The 20,323-nt window shown below is 46.2% G+C and overlaps 1 protein-coding gene across 3 annotated transcripts in view; it reads left to right on the top strand.

Annotated features, from left to right (window-relative positions):
* EXTL3 (exostosin like glycosyltransferase 3) overlaps window positions 1-20,323 on the top strand; it is a 179,865-nt gene that overhangs the window by 61,943 nt on the left and 97,599 nt on the right. The window contains exon 1 of one of the 3 annotated variants that reach the window (XM_054179753.1): window positions 1,499-1,517. The exons of the other annotated variants lie outside the window; for them this stretch is intronic. The gene's annotated coding sequence lies outside the window, so the exon portion shown is untranslated. Of the gene's footprint in view, window positions 1-1,498; window positions 1,518-20,323 lie in introns of those variants that run through there. 3 annotated transcript variants of the gene reach the window in all.

The raw sequence follows: 20,323 nt of genomic DNA, 5'->3' as shown, positions 1-20,323 counted from the left end.
TTTCCCCTTTCTGGCACATCTCCCAGTGCTTCCTTCTTTCTTTTAAGACCAAAGAACCCACACAGTGATCTGGGCCTTTTCTTCTGTTCAGAGAAGCCAAAGGACCTGACTGCTGTCTGCTTCAGCCCTTGTTTCAAAGGGCCCCTATTGATTGTTGTTAGGTGTGGTGACCACTTCTCCCATAGCAGTACCATGCCAAAAGCCCTGGAACTCTTCTGCACCAGTCTGCGGTATCACGGTACTGTAAATTTGACCTACAGATGTGTGCAGACCTAGTCCTTGTAGCAGTTTTTTCTTGAAGCAGCTGATGTTGCTGCTGTGCCCAAGAAAGCATGTCAGCAAATGTCATTTCACTGGTAATAAAACAGCTTCCTAAAGCCTGGCCTGGCCTGCCAAGGTGCCTCACTCTGGGCACATGGAGCTGCCTCACCCAGTCCGAAATCTGAGCTGCAGAGTTCACCTGGACAGGGGACTTGCATGGCAAAAGGAGAGAATGAGAGAAATACAGCCAGAAACTATGGGTTGATCTGTTGCTACCCAGGGTGTCCCGGGCCCAGCTTGTTTGAAGTGAAGGACAGTTGGGAGGGAGATTTTTTTCCCATTCCTGCCACCTTCATAAGTGCATTTATGGTTCTTCCTCATTCTTTTTATATGTGCTCATGTGAAGTTGCATGCAGCTAGCTTGCCAGCCCACAGACAGCCTACTGTAACAATTTCAGATGTAGTTTACTAAGATAGTAAGTAGAGAGTAATTTTTAATCTGGTTGGGATAAGAACAGCCAAATTGGCTGTTTCTCTTCTTGGTTTCAGTGTTATTTTTGGCCAAGCACTCTTTAGAGGGTGTAGATGTGCCAGACATTGATCTCTCTGAAAAAGGAATCAGCTCTTCCTGGACTGGAACACAAAATCTATTTATTTGTATTTTATCATTGAATAGTATAGGCAATGTGGAAAGGGCCTGCAAAATGTTGAGTTACGTGTTGGACTTCTGCTCTGCCCAGGCAAATCTCTTGTGATGGAGAGACTCCATGGAGTGGAAACCTCATGTATTAGCTTGGAGTGAGGGAAGGTTTATGACCTTGCTGGGATCCCTGCTGTTATCCAGCCATGCTAAGGAAGCAAGATGCTGTAAATGGAGAGCTCCAAGAAGCCAACTAACACCATCACTCAGGGATCTTCTCATTTAATACAGCCATTGAAATGGGGACTTGAGGCTGCATTGGACAATGTTGTAATGGTAGAGCTGTAACAGGCTGCCTTTGTGGCACAAGTACAAAGCCAGCAGTATGTGTTGAAGTCCTCTTACTTACTAAGCCTGTAATATCAGTTTGAGTCCTGTTCTCCCTTCCCCTCCCAGAAGTGGTTCATATTTAGGTAGAATAAGTCACTATTTGTGTGTGTTTTTCTTTTCTACTTGCAGTTCTTCTGGAATCACATGGCAGGTTAGAGGAAGAGTGCTCAAATGATGCTAAAACTGTCAGGTTGCATGCAGGATGCTCCATAATGTGTTACTGCAGGTCTGCAATGTTCCATCCCTTTTATTCTTGTGGTGTGACTACTTTGGTATTAAATAACAAAGCTCAGCTATCACTTGTTGTGGGCTGTGGCTTCAGCTCTCTGATGTTCTTCTCCAGGCTCTTTCTTGAGTTTGTTCCTTAACTGCTCCTGGGAGGAGGCTATCTGAGCATATTCCTTAGCTATATTTTTCATGCTGTTTCTGCTACAAGGACAAAGCTCTATCCTGGTTTCTTTCTGCTCCTGTCTTGTGTCATCATTGAAAAAAGAGGGGATGGAATCTGACCATTCCTGCTCAGATATACCACACAGGGCTTCCTTTTGAAGCAGGGATAAACATTAACTGACACTTTGCATAGAGTGGATCTAATTCCAAATACATGTGCCCTGAGTAGGAACACTTCTTGTTAGAGCAGAACTCAATAAGCAGAGTTCCTGAGTGTGTAGCTATAGTTTTCATGATGAGGTAAAGGATCATCAGGCTTTTCACGTGTTTGTTCTGCCAGTCTTTTCTTCATACAGGCATGGTTTGTGGGCACCTGTCCCTGAACATGTGCTCTCTGCTCCAGAAACAACAGTGACTGATCACAAACTCCTTTGGAGGGCAAGTAGCATTCTGGAGTGGTTTCCTGGAGCTATTTACAGATTGAGCTGGAAATAGAACTGGATTATGCCAGCCTGGAGAGCTGTGGGGGAACATGGAATCTTCCCTGCAAAGTAAAGGATACCCTGGCTCTAATCTGTGTCCTGGCCCCTTGTCTTGTCACAGGGTACCACTGAAGAGTCTGTCCCCATCCTTTTGCCCCCTGGCCTTTAGCTATTGATAGTATTGAGAAGATCCCTCCCAGCCTCCTCCAGGCTAAACACCCCCCAGGTCTCTCCTCAACAGAGAGATGCTCCAGTTCCCTAATCACCTTTCTAGCCCCTCCATTGGACTCTCTCCAGTAGTTTCCTCTCTCTGTTGAACTGGAGAGAATCATATAACCAATAAGGTTAGAAAAGACCTCAAAGATCATCAAGTCCAATCTGTCACCCAAGACCTCATGACTACTAAACTATGGCTTCAATCCCTTTTTGAACACCTCCAGGGATGGTGACTCCACCACCTCCCTGGGCAGCACATTCCAATGTCTTACAACTCAGTGAAGAACTTTCTTCTCACCTCGAGCCTAGACTTCCCCTGGTGCAGTTTGAGACTGTCCTCTTGTTCTGGTGCTGGTTGCCTGGGAGAAGAAACCAATCCCCTCCTGGCTTGGCTACAACCTCCCTTCAGGTAGTTGTAGAGAGCAATAAGGTCTCCTCTGAGCCTCCTCTTCTCCAGACTAAACAATCCCAGCTCCCTTAGCCTGTCTTCATAGGGCCTGTGCTTGAGGCCTCTCCCCAGCCTTGTTGCCCTTCTCTGGACATATTCAAGAGTCTCAATGCCCTTAAACTGAGGGGCCCAGAACTGGACACAGGACTCAAGGTGTGGCCTAACCAGTGCTGAGTACAGGGGCAGAATGACTTCCCTGCTCCTTCTGGCCACACTATTCCTGATGCAGGCCAGGATGCCATTGGCCTTCTTGGCCCCCGGGCACGTTGCTGGCTCATGGTGAATTTGCTGTCCACCCGGACGTCCAGGTCCTTCTCTATGGAGCTCAGGTCAATCTTTCCACTAGGTCAACCACTAACCTGTACATTAATATGTTGCAGTAATTTACTATGATAAAACTATGTCAGAGTGGTTAAGAAATCAGGATTTTTGCATTCCTATGGTAATGATTGGGAAGCAGGGAAAGATGGTTGCTGATAGCACTTCTGAGTAAAATCTACAGGGAGATGGACATAAATACTTTCTGGATAGCCTCAAACTTAATGAAAGATTGACTGGTGACATTTCAGTTTGCATGAAAGCATGTTAGCCCACACTGTCCAGTGAAGCTTTTTCTGCACCAAAGGTTCAAGTAGTAGTCTGACGAGAGGCCTCTGGGAACAACTGTGGGAAGTGCAAGTGAAATCCTCCTTGCTTTTGTGTGAGCAAGGAGGTTTCCAGTGCAACTCCATCAGGGAAGGCCCTGATATGAGTAGGATTTACTTTGTGGAGTTGTTCTGTCATCACTCAGCAGGGTAATTGACTTCTAATTAGGAAGAAAATGTAGCTGAAGGTCTGTGTTTGAGGTCATAAAGTCCTCTTCAAAAGGCAGAGCTTGTACTTAAACAGTGACTGCTCTGACAGGAGCAGGATGCTTGTGGCTCCATTATACCGGTATTGATGTAACAGCTGTTGTTTAAACAACTTGCTTCTCCCTCCTTCACACCCCTTCCTCCTCCTGTTGCAAATCAAAGAAAGAGTGAGAATCAAGTGTAGTTATTTTTCCAAAACTAGTAAGGTTTTTTGCTTGCCCTCTTTCTTTTAAATTTTTTTTAAATGTATGGAAATGTTTTTGTTCTGTCCTCCCTGTGCGTGGTCTCAGACCTGCTGTTCCCTGAATGTTCAGCCAGGGATGCTGATGACTGGAGGATGCTTGTGTATCTCAGACCTTTCTTCTCTTACCGCCTCCAAAGTGACACATGAGCTAAAACAAGACCAAGATTTGTGCTCCCTGCAGGCAGGGGAAGGGCTGATGTGGAAGCCGTGGGCATAGCCCTGTGACAGTGATGCTTAAAATTAAATCTTAGAAAAGTTGGTCCAGAGCGATGAACAGCGAGTGCAGCTTACATTGCTGGGAAAAGTCCTGAGCAGAAGGGTCGCCTCTATGAATGTGCTTCAGTCTGGGCCTGCTAGACTGCAGAAGAACTGATCCAGAGATTTGAATGTTTGTAAGTCATTTGTGAAGAATCAGATTCTTGGTTTGCATGTTACTGTTTGTACTGTTGAAAAGAGAAGGGGAAGATTTTGTGAGTCTGGTGGAGGGCTACAGAGAGGGGATCAAAACCCTTTAATTTTTACTGTTAGGAAAAGCTCAGTACTCAAAAGCCAGCAGCCACTTTCTGCCCCAGCTTATTGAGTTATTTATTTATTTCTACCTAATCATGGCTTGAAAAAAAAATGCAGCTGTAACACACACTTCTGTAATTATTTTCTATATTGAAATGAAATCCGACATCAGACTGTAGTATACCAGTGATATCTTCTATTGGGGCTGGCAAAGGTGAGATCACTCTTTTCCCACACATCATCTCATCTGTTACTACCACTGATAAAATAAACTAATAATTGTGATTAAAAATGTTTTATTCTGAAGGTTAAGGATTGAAAGAATCCACAACGTGCTGAGAGAGAACAGCACAGCCTAGCTTCAGCCAGCGAAGCTGAAACATCCTATTTTGACCCAAGTATTTTGTCAGTTCTCCCTCCCCTTCCTAGTAAAGATCCCAAACTCTTAGGCTGTGTGGATACAGTTGTGCAAGCAGCAGCAGACTGGCACTTGATCTCACGATAAGATTTCAGAAGCAAAAGCCTCTAGAAACGAAGACACACTTGACTAGTAAACCCGAGAGTATTACTATAAATTAACTCCCTGGAGAGCTAACGAAGGCTTCCCTTTCTCCTCAGAGGCATCAGCTCTGTCATGCCTCATGGTGAGAACTCTAGACAGAATTAAAAGGACACAAAATATGTCCACAGGGAAAGGCAGCAGCTGGATCAGCAGGATGAAGCAGAGGAGCCAGGTGGCCCCACAAAGAAGATAGGAGGGGAAAGGAGAGAAGTGCACCCTCCTTTCCTTAGAGGCAGTTTCTGTGCAACAATGCATTCACCTTCCACCCTTCCAAACTTAAATCTCTTTTCTAAAAATGCTTTTGCAGAAACTGCCTTACAGGACCAGAACTATAACCTTGTAAGATCTGTGCAGGCCAGCAGAAGCCATTACTAGACACTTGCATGGGGGGCTGAGGCATTGTGTGTGACACCTCTGGACTCATTCCAGATCCAGACTGACTTAGCACTAGCTTTAACAGAATCCCAGCATGGTAAGGGGTTGGATGGGATTGCTGAAGATCATCTAGTCCAACTCCCCTGATAAAGCAGTGTCGCCCACACCAGGTTGCCTAGGATTGCATCCAGGCAAGTTTGGAACCTCTAGAGAAGCCTCCACAACCTCTCTGGACAGTCTGTTCCAGGACACCCTCACAGGAAAGTTTTCCCTCATGTTCAGATGGAATCAACCTCCTGTGTTCCATTTTGTGCCTGTTGCCCTGTACCTGGGTGCCACTGAAAGGTCTGGTCTCATCCTCTTGGCATCTGCCACAAGAGGGTGTGCCTTGAACACAGTTTACTGTCTCCAGAGACTTCTTAAAATGGAATGCAGCTTGAATGGGAAAGGTTTTTAAAAGTCTGTTGGAAATCCCAAGTCAACAGGGAGTAGATAAAAACATTAACAGGAGAGAACAACCCTGTCTTCTGCCCATGTGGTTCACAGTTTGCTTTCAGAGAGGTTTTCCATTTTTTGGGGAAGGTGGAAAGGTAGAGAGTGACTTAGAGAAGTTGTTGCTGGGTCTCCTAATGTATTTTCTTGCTCAAATGAAGGCCCCAGTTCTTTCCTTCTTTCCATTTTATTCAGAGTAAGCCTTCTCATTAGCTTGTGTGTGTGAAAGGGTACTGGATGCTGCCTGAGCTGGGTAATAGGTGAGTAAGCTGAGAGCAGCAGCATTTATAACGTGTGGAATGATTTTCTTCAGTGTATTAATGAGCAGTGACCCAAGCATAGGTAAATGTCTGTAGGCTTTTTCCTCTTTCATCCTAAACCTGTGATCATTTCACTCCCTGGGCAACTTGTCCTTCACTACCATTAGCTTTGTCTCCGTTTTTGTCTACATTCAGAAGCAGAACCACTTTATCCACAATTGATGCGTGCTCCTGTCGGGTGGATAGTGCTACAGTGATACAAAAGCATTTGTAACAGAGTGGCTCATTGTTGTGTTGGGAGAGGAATGACGAGCATGAGGTACAGCTTTCTAGTTAGAAACCTAAATTTAGAGCATGGTTGTGCACTGTGTCTGCACTGTTAGAATGTCATGATGGTGCTGCAAGGAAAGGTTTTGCTCCCAGCATTGTGCTGGCACCGATCTTTTTGTGCTGATGCATGTCGGAGTCCTTCCTCCTCAGTATGGAGCCTTCCAGCTTTACTTCCCAAATGTGTTCACTGTGGATCCAGGCTTGGAAGCTAGGGAAGAGATCCCTCTTTTTGGCACCAGCAGGCTTTTATAGCAGCTGAGCGACAGTGTGAAACCACATCCTGAGAGAAGCCTCATGTGCCAGTCACGTGTCAGTATTTGAAGGTATTTGCAGTTGTTTGTTTCCTGCTCTGAAGTGACATGTGGGTTGCATCACAAGAGCAGTGCTCTCACGTTGCTTTGTTATCCTGACTTATTTTTCCCTGGAGATAGCTCCAGTTGCTTACAACTGCCAGAATAAATGTAAAGAATTGTGGACAGATCATGGAATGGAGAGCACCCTCTGTGAGTTTGCAGATGACACCAAGCTGTGGTGTAGTTGATACACCTGAGGAATGAGATCTATCCAGAAGAATCTGGATAAGCTCAAGAAGTGGGCCTCTGTGTACCTCCTGAGGTTCAACAAGGCCAAGTACAAAGTGTCCTGCACCTGGTTTGAGGCAACCCCTGATAACTGGTGCAGGCCAGAGGATGAATGGTTGGAAAGCAGCCCTGCAGAGAAGGACTTGGAAGTAAAAGTGGATGAAAAGCTGGACATGAGCCAGCAATTTGCACTTTTGGCCTAGAGGCCAGCTGCTTCTAAAGGAGCATGGCCAGCAGGTTGAAGGAGAAGATTTTGCCCCTCTGCTCTGATGAGACCCCACTTGCAGTGTTGTGTCCAGTTCTGGAGTACTCAGCCACAGGAGAGAATTGAACCTGTTGAAGCCAGTCCAGAGGAGGCCACAGAAGTAATGCAAGGACTGGAACCCCTCTGCTCTGAGGACAGGTTGAGAGAGTTGGGGTTGTTCAGCCTGAAGTCTTTGAGGAGGCCTTATTGTACCCTTTCAGTATGTAAAGGGGGCCTATGTGAAAGACACGGCCTACAGCTAAATTTAGAGTAGCTGAGCTGATAGAGTGTCAGTCTGTTTAGCAGGACTTGTTGCAACAGGACAAGGGGTGATAGTTTTAAACTAAAAGAGGGGAGATTTAGACTAGATAGAAGGAAGAAACTGATTATGATGAGGGTGATGAGATGCTGTTTTAGCCAGTGAGGTGGTAGATACCTTATCCATGGAATCATTCCAGATGGGGTTGGACAGGACTCTGAGAAACCTGCTCTAGTTGAAGATGTCCCTGCTCACTGTGAGGGGGTTGGACTAGATGACCTTTAAAAAGGTCCATTCTAACCCAAACCATTCTGTGACTAAAACAGCAGATGGTCTGTGATATTCTCTGTGTAACAGCCAACTTGAAAAAGTGATTTGGAAGAAAAAAATTGTTTTCCTGTTTCTTGCTGGATGTTGTTAGATAATTAATGAAGCTCATTGGCAGCAAAGTGCTCCCTCCCCCGGGATCTTTCCAGAGTCATTAGCTTCAGAGAAGGATGATTGGGAAGAGTCAGCCACATAAGAAGCTGCTGCTTCTTTAAAGTGTAGAACATTTGCTGGACACTGGAGCTGCAAAGAGGCCTTGTCAGTTATCCCTGAATGCTACCAGAGGTGTGCTTGGGATACTGAAAGATAGCAAAAGGGTCACTGTCTCGCTCTGTAATACTGATGATACCATATTGGGGGAAAAAATGTCCTGTAACTTAAAGGACAGTGTTGATTCCCAAAAAGAAAATAAGGCTGCAAAGAAGCACAGCAGTTGAGAGTTAGAATGTGGCTTTTAGTGATTGCATATGGAGATTTAAAACAGTCATTTGGGGAGTGAGTTCAAAAGCCAGTTGGGCTCTTTCTAAAGCATTTAATGCTTTTCCAGAGGGCTTTGAGAGGGTGACTGTAGCAGGTTGTACTTGATGTAGGCAGTCCTGAGCTGTTTCATGCTTGTTTATACTCACTATCAAGATTCAAGGCTACTGAGTAATGTTTGCTTTGTGTGATAGCTGTGTGCATGTGGTGTTAGTGTCCCACAGGGGCAAGAGAGGAGGGTGAGCATATGTGGGGGCTTACTGATCTGTAGAAAGTCATGAGGGCAGCTTCCATGGTGGCCTGTACAAAGTGCTTCACCCGCAAAGGGGCAGAAGTTTGCTGTTCTATCACTCAATTAGGGCTTTCTTTGTAAGGATCAAGAAAGATTTTAATGCAATTTCCAGGAGTTAATGTATTCTTAATGCTATACTTCGAGGGAGAGTTTTTTCCTGAATGTGGCAATGAACAAAGTTTAAATCACAAACAAACAACAACAAAAATCAGTGAAATGGGAAGCGATAAAGAGTTGGCAGCCATCCGACTATTGATTTGTGTGGGAAGGCCAAAACTGTGCTCTGGCTTTTATCATGAGGAATGAAATAACAAGGCCTACCCCCCTGCCCCCTTCCTGCAGGGGAAGGAGGGTACCCCCTGCCAGCTCCAGTCACCCTGCAACCTTGAGTACTGAGCCTCAAACCTCTTCTTGATATTTAGAAGAGGAGGGCTGCTCCTCTTGAGAGGAATTCAGCAGCAACTCTGTCCTCCTGCAGACTTTTGGCCTCTGCCATCCCTGTGAGCAGAGCAGCCTCACATCTCAGTGATCCTAGACCTACCCTCCTCTCCTAATGCTGGGTATAAGCCACACAGGTGTGGTGCTGAGGGCCATGGTTTAATGGTGACCTACCAGTGCTGGGTGAAAGGTCGGGCTTTATAATATTAAAGGTGTTTTCCAACCAAAATGACTCTAATTGTATGTTTTTATACTTTCCTTGTATCCTGTTGAACCTTCTATGGTCAGGTGGCTGTTGTAAGGGCTTTAAGCCAACTCCAAAGGACACTGGCCAATGGTAATGATTGGTCTGTGATTCTCTAAGCCAGTACCAGTCAGCCACTGCAGCACCATGGTGGAGGACACTGCTCTGTGTTCTGTCCTCAAGGGCGGTGTAAGTCAAAACCCATTCCAAAACCTGCAAGTATTTGTTGATAGGACTCCACAACAGCAGGCAGGAAAGGTCAGTGCAGCTGTCTCATATCATGGTGTGCATTAAAATACAGCAACATTTCTCATCTGGAATTGCCTTGATTCGTGGTTGTCTTCAAGATGAAGTGTACTGCAAATAGCAATTCCCCCAGAAATGTATCTCTGAATGCAATGGACACCTGTAATAATGTCTCAATATCTACCTCACTGTGTGCAATCCTAATTTAACCAGAAGCCAAGGGCATAGATGAAATTTCCAGCCAAAAATGTTTGACTCTATCTATCACTAAAAAATATGCATGCAGTCGAGGTGCATTATTTTAACTCCTGCGTTACCACCATCCTGAGTGAGCAGATTGGAGAAGCAGCTCTGAGATGGGAGGAGAGCACCAAAATTGGATTTGGCATGTGGTGCTGGGTGGCGCAAGCAGTTGGGGCTCCCTGTTGGTTTTGCTTTTCTGCAAAAGCTCAGAAAAGGGAAATTATATGCAGCACCAAACATCTGCTGGTTGTACCCCAAATGTTTCAGGTGGCTCCTGCCTGTGCCAGTTTGCAACAGAACATGTAATACTGGAATTGCATGACCAGCTACATGGTTCCCTGGCTGTTTTTCAAGTTTTCCTGGGTCTTTGAAACTGCTTCTGCCTTGGATTAGTGAAGATTGTGGCCACCTGTGTGGGGTGGTGAGGGTAGTGTCTCCAGTATACTGCAACATGCAGCATAGAATCATTGAATCAATAAGGTTGGAAAAGATGCCAGATACCATCAAGTCCAACCTATCACCCAACACCTCATGACTACTAAACCAGGGCTTCAAGTGCCACGTCCAATCTCCTCTTGAACACCTGTATGGGATGGCGACTCCACCACCTCCCTGGGCAGCACATTGCAATGGCCAATAACTTTCTGTGAAGAACTTTCTCCTCACCTCAAGCCTAAACTTCCTCTGGTGCAGCTTGAGACTGTGTCCTCTTGTTCTGGTGCTGGTTGCCTGGGAGAAGAGACCAACCCCCACCTGGCTACAACCTCCCTTCAGGTAGTTGTAGAGAGCAATAAGGTCTCCCCTGAGACTCCTCTTCTCCAGGCTAAGCAACCCCAGCTCCCTTAGCCTGTCCTCATAGGGCTTGTGCTCGAGGCCTCTCCCCAGCCTTGTTGCCCTTTTCTGGACATAGAATAGAATAGAATAAACCAGGTTGGAAGAGACCTTCAAGATCATCGCGTCCAACCCATCAACCAATCCAACCCACCTAAACAGCAACATGTTCAAGTGTCTCAATATCCTTCTTAATTTGAGGGGCCCAGAACTGGACACAGTACTCAAAGTGTGGCCTAACTAGTGCTAACTAGCAGGGGCACAATGACTTCCCTGCTCCTGCTAAGTAACAGCCTAAGTATGTCAGCTTCAGGTGGCAGGCTGCCCAGGCTGCCCACTGAGGTTGTGAAGTCTCCTTCTCTGGAGAGATTCCAAACCTGCCTGGGATGTGACTGCTCTGATTGCTTTAGCAGAGGGAGTGGACATGGCAGTCCACAGAGGTCCCTTCCAATCCCCACCATGCTGGGATTCTGTGATTCAGTTTTAAGGTGAAGAGGCTGGCCCAGATGGCCAATGAAGTAAGAGTCAGAGAGCAGCTGGAGATGAACAATTTGAAAGTGGCCTCACCTCCACTGTTGTAGGAAAATATAAGCTGAGCCACATTGGATTTGAGTAAAGTAGAGCCTAGCACATGAGGGTAGAGTGGTAGTTTGTACCCCCAAATTCTTCCTTGATAGTTCCCTCGGGTTGAAGGATGCTTTAACTCAGTACATTCACTGCATATGGAACTAACAGACCTGCAATCGCTGCTGACCTGGTGAGTTCAAGGGACGTGCTGGAGGCGCGAATGTGTGCAGGCATCTGGTTTTGCAGTCACCAGAGAGAGGTCTAGACATATCCAGCTTCAGGGCAGTAGGCATCACTCAATACCTGATTGTCTTAATCTCTGCAGAGAACCTCCTTCCATGTTCAGCAGCAGAAGGGGTCTTTTGTCAAGTGTGTGTTAGACAAGAAATTAGAATAGAACGAAGTTTTAAGCTACATATTTTACGCTGTTCAGTTCCCATTAAGCTTCTCTTAGGCTATATGTGTGTTGGGATGAGGTTTTTGAAAACCAGGGAATTTTTTTATGCCTTTTAGTATCTGAGGCCTTTGAATTTGCTCCACTTATTCTTAGGTTTCCTTTCCAACTGCATCATTAAATGTATTTCCAACTGCAATATATATTTAATCAGCTGCCTCAAGGGTTTATTTTGGTGGTATGGTTTTTGTTTGGTTTTGGGGGGGCTTTTTCACCACTTATTTTTGTGGTATAAAAGTAAGTGTTGGCCACCACTGTGTGTTTGGGCTTTTTATTTCACCTGTGTTTATGCCTGTTCTTCCTGTCCTTGCAGACCTCTTCAGCTACTCTTTGTAGATCTAACAAATTGACCCTTCTCTTCAATACAGAGTTTTTCATGTCAATTTAGCAAAGGATTGACTGTTTTGAGTATAAGCTCTTTTTTACTGAAGACAGCAGTTCTATTGCCCTGCTGGTGTAGGTGTCTCAAGTACTTCCTGCTTCTCTTGCTTATTTAGGTAAATATTTCACTGGTTCTTTTTTATCTCCAATGATTCTCCCTGTTTTCACTCCATGTCTTGGATTAAATTCTCCTTTCCCTCTACTCTTCCCTAGTGTGAGGCCATATCTGGAGTGCTGTTTTCATTTCTGGGCTCCCCAGTTCAAGAGTGATAGCGAACTACTGGAGAGGGTTTAGTGCAGTCTATAAAGATGCTGAGTGGACTGGAGTATCTCTCTGACAAGGAAAGGCTGAGGGAACTGGGGCTGTTTAGCCTGGAGACTGTGAAGGGATCTTCTCAATGCTTATCGAGGGCAGACGTCAAAGGATGGGGCCAGACTCTTTTCAGTCATGTCCAGAGACAAGGAAAAGGGCTGATGAGCACAAACTGATACACAGGAAGTTCCATCTTCTGGAATCTCTTCTGGAGAGATTCCAAACCCTCCTGAACATTGCAATCCTGGGCAGACTGCTCTGGGTGAGCTTGGTTTAGCAGGGGGTTTGGAATGGATCATCTCTAGAGGTCCCTTCCAACCCCCATCATGCTGGGATTCTGTGAAATTACACAAACACTGGTTTATTTATCACAATGTGGAGTTGTGTGTGTGTAGCAATATATGGAATGGAAAGCTTGTTTTCTACAGTAGCAGTTTCTGTTGATGTCTAGGGATAAAGCTACTTTGAAATAATTTTTGCTGATACAATGTATAATTAGGGTGAAGATGGATGAAACCTGACTTTTACTGGGTTCACAGGCACTTGCCTCAGGCTCAACAAGGAGGAAGCTCAGTGAAAGCTGAGGACTCGAGTCCTTAACTGCACCATTGTGTGGAGAAGAAGTATTTCTCCTCTTCCAGCAGGATAAAGCTGGTAATAGGGAAGACTGATTGCTGGGGGTAATAAGAACATGCTCTTCCCTACCTGCAGGGAGACTCTTGAGCTGACCGTGTGGTCTAAACGTAGGGAAGTGGCCCAAGAGTGTGGGATAAGTTCTTGGGCAGAGGTGAATGTCTATAAAGTGGTGCTGAGAAGGAGCAATCCTGCTGGGAATGGCTCTTAAATGGGAAGATGTTTCACAGCATGAAGCCCAGTCAGGATGCAAAGGCTGAATCACCTTGAAAGTGGAAAACCCAAAGGAGGGGGAAGCTGAATGTTTTTTTTACAGGTCATAAAGGAATGGTGTTGCTTTAAAGCTTGTTTGTGGTGCTCATATTCACCTTTGTTGACCTGCATGGCCAGAGCTAGCTGTAGTCAGGAGGAAATTGGAGGTATCAGCTCTATCCTGGCTTTATGCTGGGGAAGGCTACTGGACTGGAAAGGTTATTTTGTGGGGTTTTTTTGTGTGTTTTTTAATGGTCTATGTATTGTGGGGCACTTCTAAAATAGAAAGAGTAGAAGTTAAAAATGCCTGAGATGTTAATTGCCCTCTCTGCAAAATAAGGATAAATACTTCTTGATCTGCCAAAGGGGGCTGTGTGGGTTTAATTAACGTTCACAAAGTGCTTGTGGATAGCATCTTTCATCTGAGAATCTAAAGGCAAAATATATTCTAAGCATTCTTGCTCAGCTTTGCAATTATTCCTCCAGCTGTCGTGAGCCATGCCAACAAAAACTACTCTCCTGTCATCAAGGGATTGTCGATGCCTTGTGACTTGTTTTGATTTTGATACTCTCTTCCCATCCATTCCCTTTCCCCACACACTTGCTACACACAAAACATACCACGCTTTCCAAATCTAGGGGAGAGAATAAAACCTGTTCTTCTCCATCACAAACTATTTGTGTCTCATTTTATGTTCTCTCTTGCCCCTGTTTTTTGGGTCTCTGCCCTTTCAGTGGGGGTGATGCTGTAATTTTTCTTTTTATTTTAAGGTGAATGTGACATCCTGGTTGAATTCCTCCTTTCTCTGGATTCAGGTTCCCCTGAGATCATACTCATAGCATTTGGGGAGTGAAGGCCTACAGCTTTGTTCTTCCAAATGTTGATTTCAGTGCTAACAGTAGAATAGAATAGAATAGACCAGGTTGGAAGAGACCTCCAAGATCATCGCGTCCAACCCCTCAACCAATCCAACCCACCTAAACAACTAAACCACGGCACCAAGCACCCTATCAAGTCTCCTCCTGAACACCTCCAATGATGGTGACTCCACCACCTCCCCAGGCAGCCCATTCCAATGGGCAATCACTCTCTCTGTATAGAACTTTTTCCTAACATCCAACCTAAACCTCGCCTGGCGCAGCCTGAGACTGTGTCCTCTTGTTCTGGTGCTGGCTGCCTGGGAGAAGAGACCAACATCTGCCTGTCTACAACCTCCCTTCAGGTAGTTGTAGAGAGCAATAAGGTCACCCCTGAGTCTCCTCTAGGCTAAGCAACCCCAGCTCCCTCAGCCTCTCCTCACAGGGCTGTGTTCCAAACCCCTCCCCAGCTTTGTTACCCTTCTCTGGACACCTTCCAGCAACTCAACATCCTTCCTAAACTGAGGGGCCCAGAACTGGACACAGTACTCAAGGTGTGGTACTTTGTGAAGGTCTCTTTGTAAACTTGATATTACTCAAATTCACCTTATAAAGAAGGAATGTTATGTAGATAGTCTCCAAGAGAGGAATTCTAACACTTTTTAGATTAAGTAATTATGGCTTCAACCTAGATTGAGGTACAGACTTTCTATGATACTGCTTTTCCTATGCAAAAGGGAAGAATACATCTGGTTTCCAAATACATTCAGTGTTGTGGATACTTGCTGGGAGATTGGGTCCTTGCACTTTTTGTTCTGCTGTCCTCATCCATCCCAACACGTCCTTACAGCACCCTCCCGTAGTTGGTGCTTGGCAGCAGTGGTTGCCCACTGCAGAGTTGTAGGTGGGCTGAGCATGGGCAGCATAGAAGGGGAGTAGAGATGTGGGAAAATATGTTTTGGGTAAACTGGGTACACCAGAGCACCCCTACAAATCTGTTGCTTAGGTGACTGAGGCTATTCTGTTAATTCTTGTGAGGATTCATTAATTTTTACTTTAAAAGCATAAGATTTTAATTATTTTTTTTTATTATTTGAAGAAAGTGCAAAGCATCATTTCATAATGTTTAAGCTCCTAATTATCTGTGGGAATGAAAGCTACAAAGAAATGACTTCAAGAGCCGCTATGTGGCTGCCTTCATCAACCTGCGTGTTAAAGCTAGATCTGTTTGCTTTAGCACTTAAGCTCTGGCTCCTGTTTGCCCTTCAGCTGAAGTGATGCTGTGGGAGAACAAGCTGGAGTGTGTCCCACTGCATGCATCTCTATTGGAAAGTGAGCTGCTTCTTAGTGACAAATCTTTTATTATTGGCAAGGGTTTAAGAGCCAGAAGAAGAAAATGCAGTGTGATCACCTGTTTTTCCCCTCTTTATATTCCAAGTCATACATCAGAGTAGACGGCAAGCTGTGGTTATTCTCTGCCTGGTGCTTCTGGCTTGAAGGATTTGATGGTCCAAATTGAAATTAATATCCCTGCTTCCCACTAAGGGTAGGGGGGAGTTGTGTGACTTCATGAAGATTAGTGTCCATGTTTGTCAGTGTGAACCTCATTATGGGAGTAGAGATGCTTGACTCCCACATAAAGTGCAGCAAGTTTCTTCTTCCCTGAAGAGAGTTCTCAGTTCTGCCAAGTGTGTCATTGATGATTTTCAAAATAATAAATCTTAGCATGGTATGTGCACTTCACTCCTTACTGGCATCTGTAATACTTGCTGGGTGGGGACAGCAGCTACTGAGATGTGATCCACCACTGCCTCCCTGTGCTTTAATAGAATAGAATAGAATTAACCATGTTGGAAAAGACCTTCGAGATCATCAAGTCCAACTTATCACCCAGCACCATCTAATCAACTAAACCGTGGCACCAAGTGCCTCATCCAGTGCCCTCTTAAACACCTCCAGTGATGGTGATTCCACCACCTCCCTGGGCAGCACATTCCAATGGCCAATCACTCTTTCTATGAAGAACTTCTTCCTAACATCCAGCCTAAACCTCCCCTTGGTGCAGCTTGAGACTGTGTCCTCTTGTTCTGGTGCTGGTTGCCTGGGAGAAGAGACCAACCCCCCACCTGGCTACAACCTCCCTTCAGGTAGTTGTAGACAGCAAGAAGGTCTCCCCTGAACCTCCTCTTCTCCAGGCTAAGCAACCCCAGCTCCTTCAGTCTTTCCTCATAGGGCTTGTGCTCCAAACCCCTCCCCAGCTTTGTTGCCCTTCTCTGGACACCTTCCAGCAAGTCAACATCTTTCCTAAACTGAGGGGCCCAGAACTGAAGACAAGACTCAAGGTGTGGCCTAACCAGTGTGAAGCACAGGGACAGAATGACCTCCCTGCTCCTGCTGGCCACACTGTTCCTGATACAGGCCAGGATGCCCTTGGCCTTTTTGGTCACCTGGGCACACTGCTGGCTCATGCTCAGCCTACTACCTACCAGTACCCTCAGGTCCCTTTCTGCCTGGCTGCTCTCCAGCCACTCTGACCCCAGCCTGTAGTGCTGCATGGGGTTGTTGGTGTAGAACTTGGCACTTGGATGTGTTAACTCTCATGCCCATGGACTCTGCCCATCTGTCCAGCCTGTCAAGGTCCCTCTGCAGAGCTCTCCTACCCTCTAACAGAACACCACCTACCCCTAGCTTGGTGTCATCTGCAAACTTACCGATGATGGACTCAATACCCTCATCCAGATCATCAATAAAGATACTGAACAGAAGGGGGCCCAGCACTGATTCCTGGGGGACACCACTAGTGCCTGGCTGCCAGCTGAATGTGGCACCATTCACCACCACTCTCTGGGCCTGGTCCTTCAGCCAGTTCCTAACTCATTGCAGAGTGCTGCTGTCCAAGGCATGAGCTGACAGCTTGGCCAGGAGTTTGCTGTGGGGGATGGTGTCAGAGGCCTTGCTGAAGTCCAGGTAGACCACATCCACAGCCTTCCCCATATCATAGAATCATAGAATCAGTCAGGGTTGGAAGGGACCACAAGGATCATCTAGTTCCAACCCCCCTGCCATGGGCAGGGACACCTCAAACAAGATCAGGCTGGCCAGAGCCTCGTCCAGCCTGGTCTTAAACACTTCCAGGGACAGCACCCCAACCACCTCCCTGGACAACCCATTCCAGGGCTTCACCACTCTCATTGTGAAGAACTTCCTCCTCACATCCAGTCTGAATCTCCCCACCTCCAGCTTCATTCCCCCTAGTCCTATCACTACCTGATATCCTGAGAAGTCCCTCCCCAGCCTTCGTTTAAGCCCCCTTCAGATACTGGAAGGCCACAATAAGGTCTCCTTGGAGGCTTCTCTTCTTCAGATTGAACAGCCCCAACTCTTTCGGTCTGTCCTCATAGGTGGATCCACCAGGTGGGTCACCTGATCATAGAAGGAGATCAGGTTGGTCAGGCAGGACCTGCCCTTCCTAAATCCATGCTGGCTGGGCCTGATCCCTTGGCCATCCTGTATGTGCTGTGTGATTGCACTCAAGATGACCTGTTCCATAATCTTGCCTGGCACTGAGGTCAGGCTGACAGGCCTGTAATTCCCTGGTTCCTCCTTCTGGCCCTTCTTGTGGATGGGCACCACGTTGGCCAGCTTCCAGTCTTCTGGGACCTTCCCAGTGAGCCAGGACTGTTGAAAAATGATGGAGAGCAGCTTGGCCAGCTCATCTGCCAGCTCTCTCAGCACCCTAGGATGGATCCCATCCAGTCCCATGAACTTGTGGGAATCCAAGTGGCTAAGCAGGTCTCTAACTGCTTCCTCCTGCATCACAGGGGAGCTATACTGCTCCCTGACTCCATCTGCCTGCTCAGGAGGCCAGTTGTCTGGAAGACAGCCTATCCTGCTATTAAAATTTGAGGCAAAGAAGGTGTTAAGTACCTCTGCTTTTTCCTCATCTTCAGTTACTATCTTCCCCTCCGTGTCCACCAAGGAGTGGAGGTTGTCCTTGCCCCTCCTCTTGCTATTAATATATTTGTAAAAGGGCTTTTTGTTGTCCTTCACAGCAGTGGCCAGTCTAAGCTCTAAATGGGCTTTTGCCTCTCTAATTTTTTTCCTGCATGACCTAGCAACATCCTTAAACGTTTCATGGGGAACCTCTCTTTACTTCCAAAGATGGTACACCCTCTTTTTTCCTCTTAATTCATTCAGAAGCTCATTGCCCATCCAGGCTGGCCGTCTGCCCCGGCGGCTCATCTTCCGGCACATTGGCACAGCCTGGTCCTGTGCCTTCAAGATTACTTTCTTGAAGTAGGTCCAGCCCTCCTGGACCCCTCTGTTTTTAAGGGCTGTTTCCCAAGGTACCTTCTGAGTTTGTTCCTTGAGTAACTTGAAGTCTGCCCTCGGGAAGTCCAGAGTGGAGGTTTTGTTGCTGCCCCTCTTAGCTTGACTCCATATTGAAAACTCAATTATCTTATGGTCACTGGACCCCAGACAGCCCCCAACCACCACATCTCCCACCAGCCCTTCTCTGCTTGTCAAGCAAAGCCTTAGCCCTGGTAGGCTCACACAGCAGCTGGATTAAGAGACTATTCTGCATACACTCTAAGAACCTTCTGGACTGCCTCTTCTCTGCTGTGTTAAGTTCCCAGTGGATATCAGGCAGGTTAAAGTCACCCATGAGAACAGACTGAACAGCCCCAGCTCTTTCAGTCTGTCCTCATAGGAGAGGTGCTCCAGCCCTCTGATCATCCTTGTGGCCCTGGTAAAAGGTAACTTTTAGTTACCTTTTTTGCTATAGAGCTCTCTATGTCTTCTTGAGAAAGGTCAGGAAATGACAGCTGGTGTTTGGGAATAGTTCTGCTTCACTCTCTGTTTTGGAAGGGTTGTTCTTTCCCTCCTCCTACCCCCCTTTCCCATCTGATGGCTGTGTGCCCCGTATGGGGCAATGCAAACATCTCTTGTGGCAACTTGTCCATGACTAGCATCCCTGAGTGGGGAAATAAAGGGCAAGTGGCTTTGTGGAGAGACCTGGAAAATGAAAAGAAGTCAGTTACAGAAAGTGAATGTGCAAAGTTTTACTGTAACCCTGAGCTCTGATAGTGTGCAGTTCTGCAGTGTTATCATCTTTGTTGCTATGGACAAGTTGTGTGAGATGAGCAACCAGGGAGGTCATCAAGCTGTACCCCTGGACTGCTTCTCCACTGTGCGTGATCTTGAGTGGTTTTATAGCTGACAAATAGGGCTCCTACTGCTGCTTTTAGGGGAGTTTTTGATGTTCCAGTAGAGCTTCATCATCTGAAGAGAGCTCAGAATTACCTCTCTGAAATTGTAATTCTGTCATTTCAAGCACAGCCTTGTGTATCATTGTCAGATAATTCCCTCTCTCTTCAAACATGTTCCCTTCTCAGCTGCTTTTCAGCTATTCCTAGCTCTGAAGCTGCACTGTTCCTGGAGCAGAAGAGATCAACAAGCAAGTTTGTCAAGATTTGTTTACTTACATATGCCCTAATTACAGCACTTGAGAAGAAGGGATTTTTTTTTCCTCCACTCTGCCTATCTTGTTTAATTGATCTCATTGTAGACCTGTCCTTTTGGGTGAGCCACATGGTGGAAACTTAAGCTGATTTGTAGTCATCTCTTGCTTTAAAAGTTAGGCAGAAATCCACTCCTCCTGTGTGAACTTTAAGGGCATGAAACTGTTGGAGCTGGTCCAGAGGAGGGCCACAAAAGTGGTCAGAGGGCTGGAGCACCTCTCCTATGAAGAAGGCTGAGAGAGTTGGGGTTGTTCAGCCTGGAGAAGATGAGAAACCAGGGAGACCTTATAGTAGCCTCCCAGTATTTGAAGAAGGCCTACATGATAGCTAGGTAGGGACTTACTACAAAGGCGTGTAGTGACAGGATGGGAAGTAATGGCTGCAAACTGGAAGCAGCTGGATTTAGATTAGACATTAGGAAGAAATTCTTCATCATGAGGGTGGTGAGGCACTAGAACAGATTACCCAGAGAAGTTGTGGAGGCTGCAACCCTGGAAGTACTCAGCACCAGGTTGGATGGGGCCTTGAGCAAACACGGCTTCCAACCCAAACTATTCTATGACCTTTCTTCAGCCTGGCTGCAGCAGTGACCTGTTTCCTTGTCCTAGCAGGCTGGTGTTTCTGAAGCTGGGTGAGTTGTTCCCCCTCACTGCTGTATTGTGCTTTCCCTAAACTACTGTGATTGATTCAATTCATATGCTGTAAACATT

Source organism: Dryobates pubescens, chromosome 3, assembly GCF_014839835.1.
Source record: "Dryobates pubescens isolate bDryPub1 chromosome 3, bDryPub1.pri, whole genome shotgun sequence".
NCBI lineage: Eukaryota > Metazoa > Chordata > Aves > Piciformes > Picidae > Dryobates > Dryobates pubescens.
Note: the sequence above shows the minus strand (reverse complement) of the source record. Positions and strands in the feature narration are given on the sequence as shown.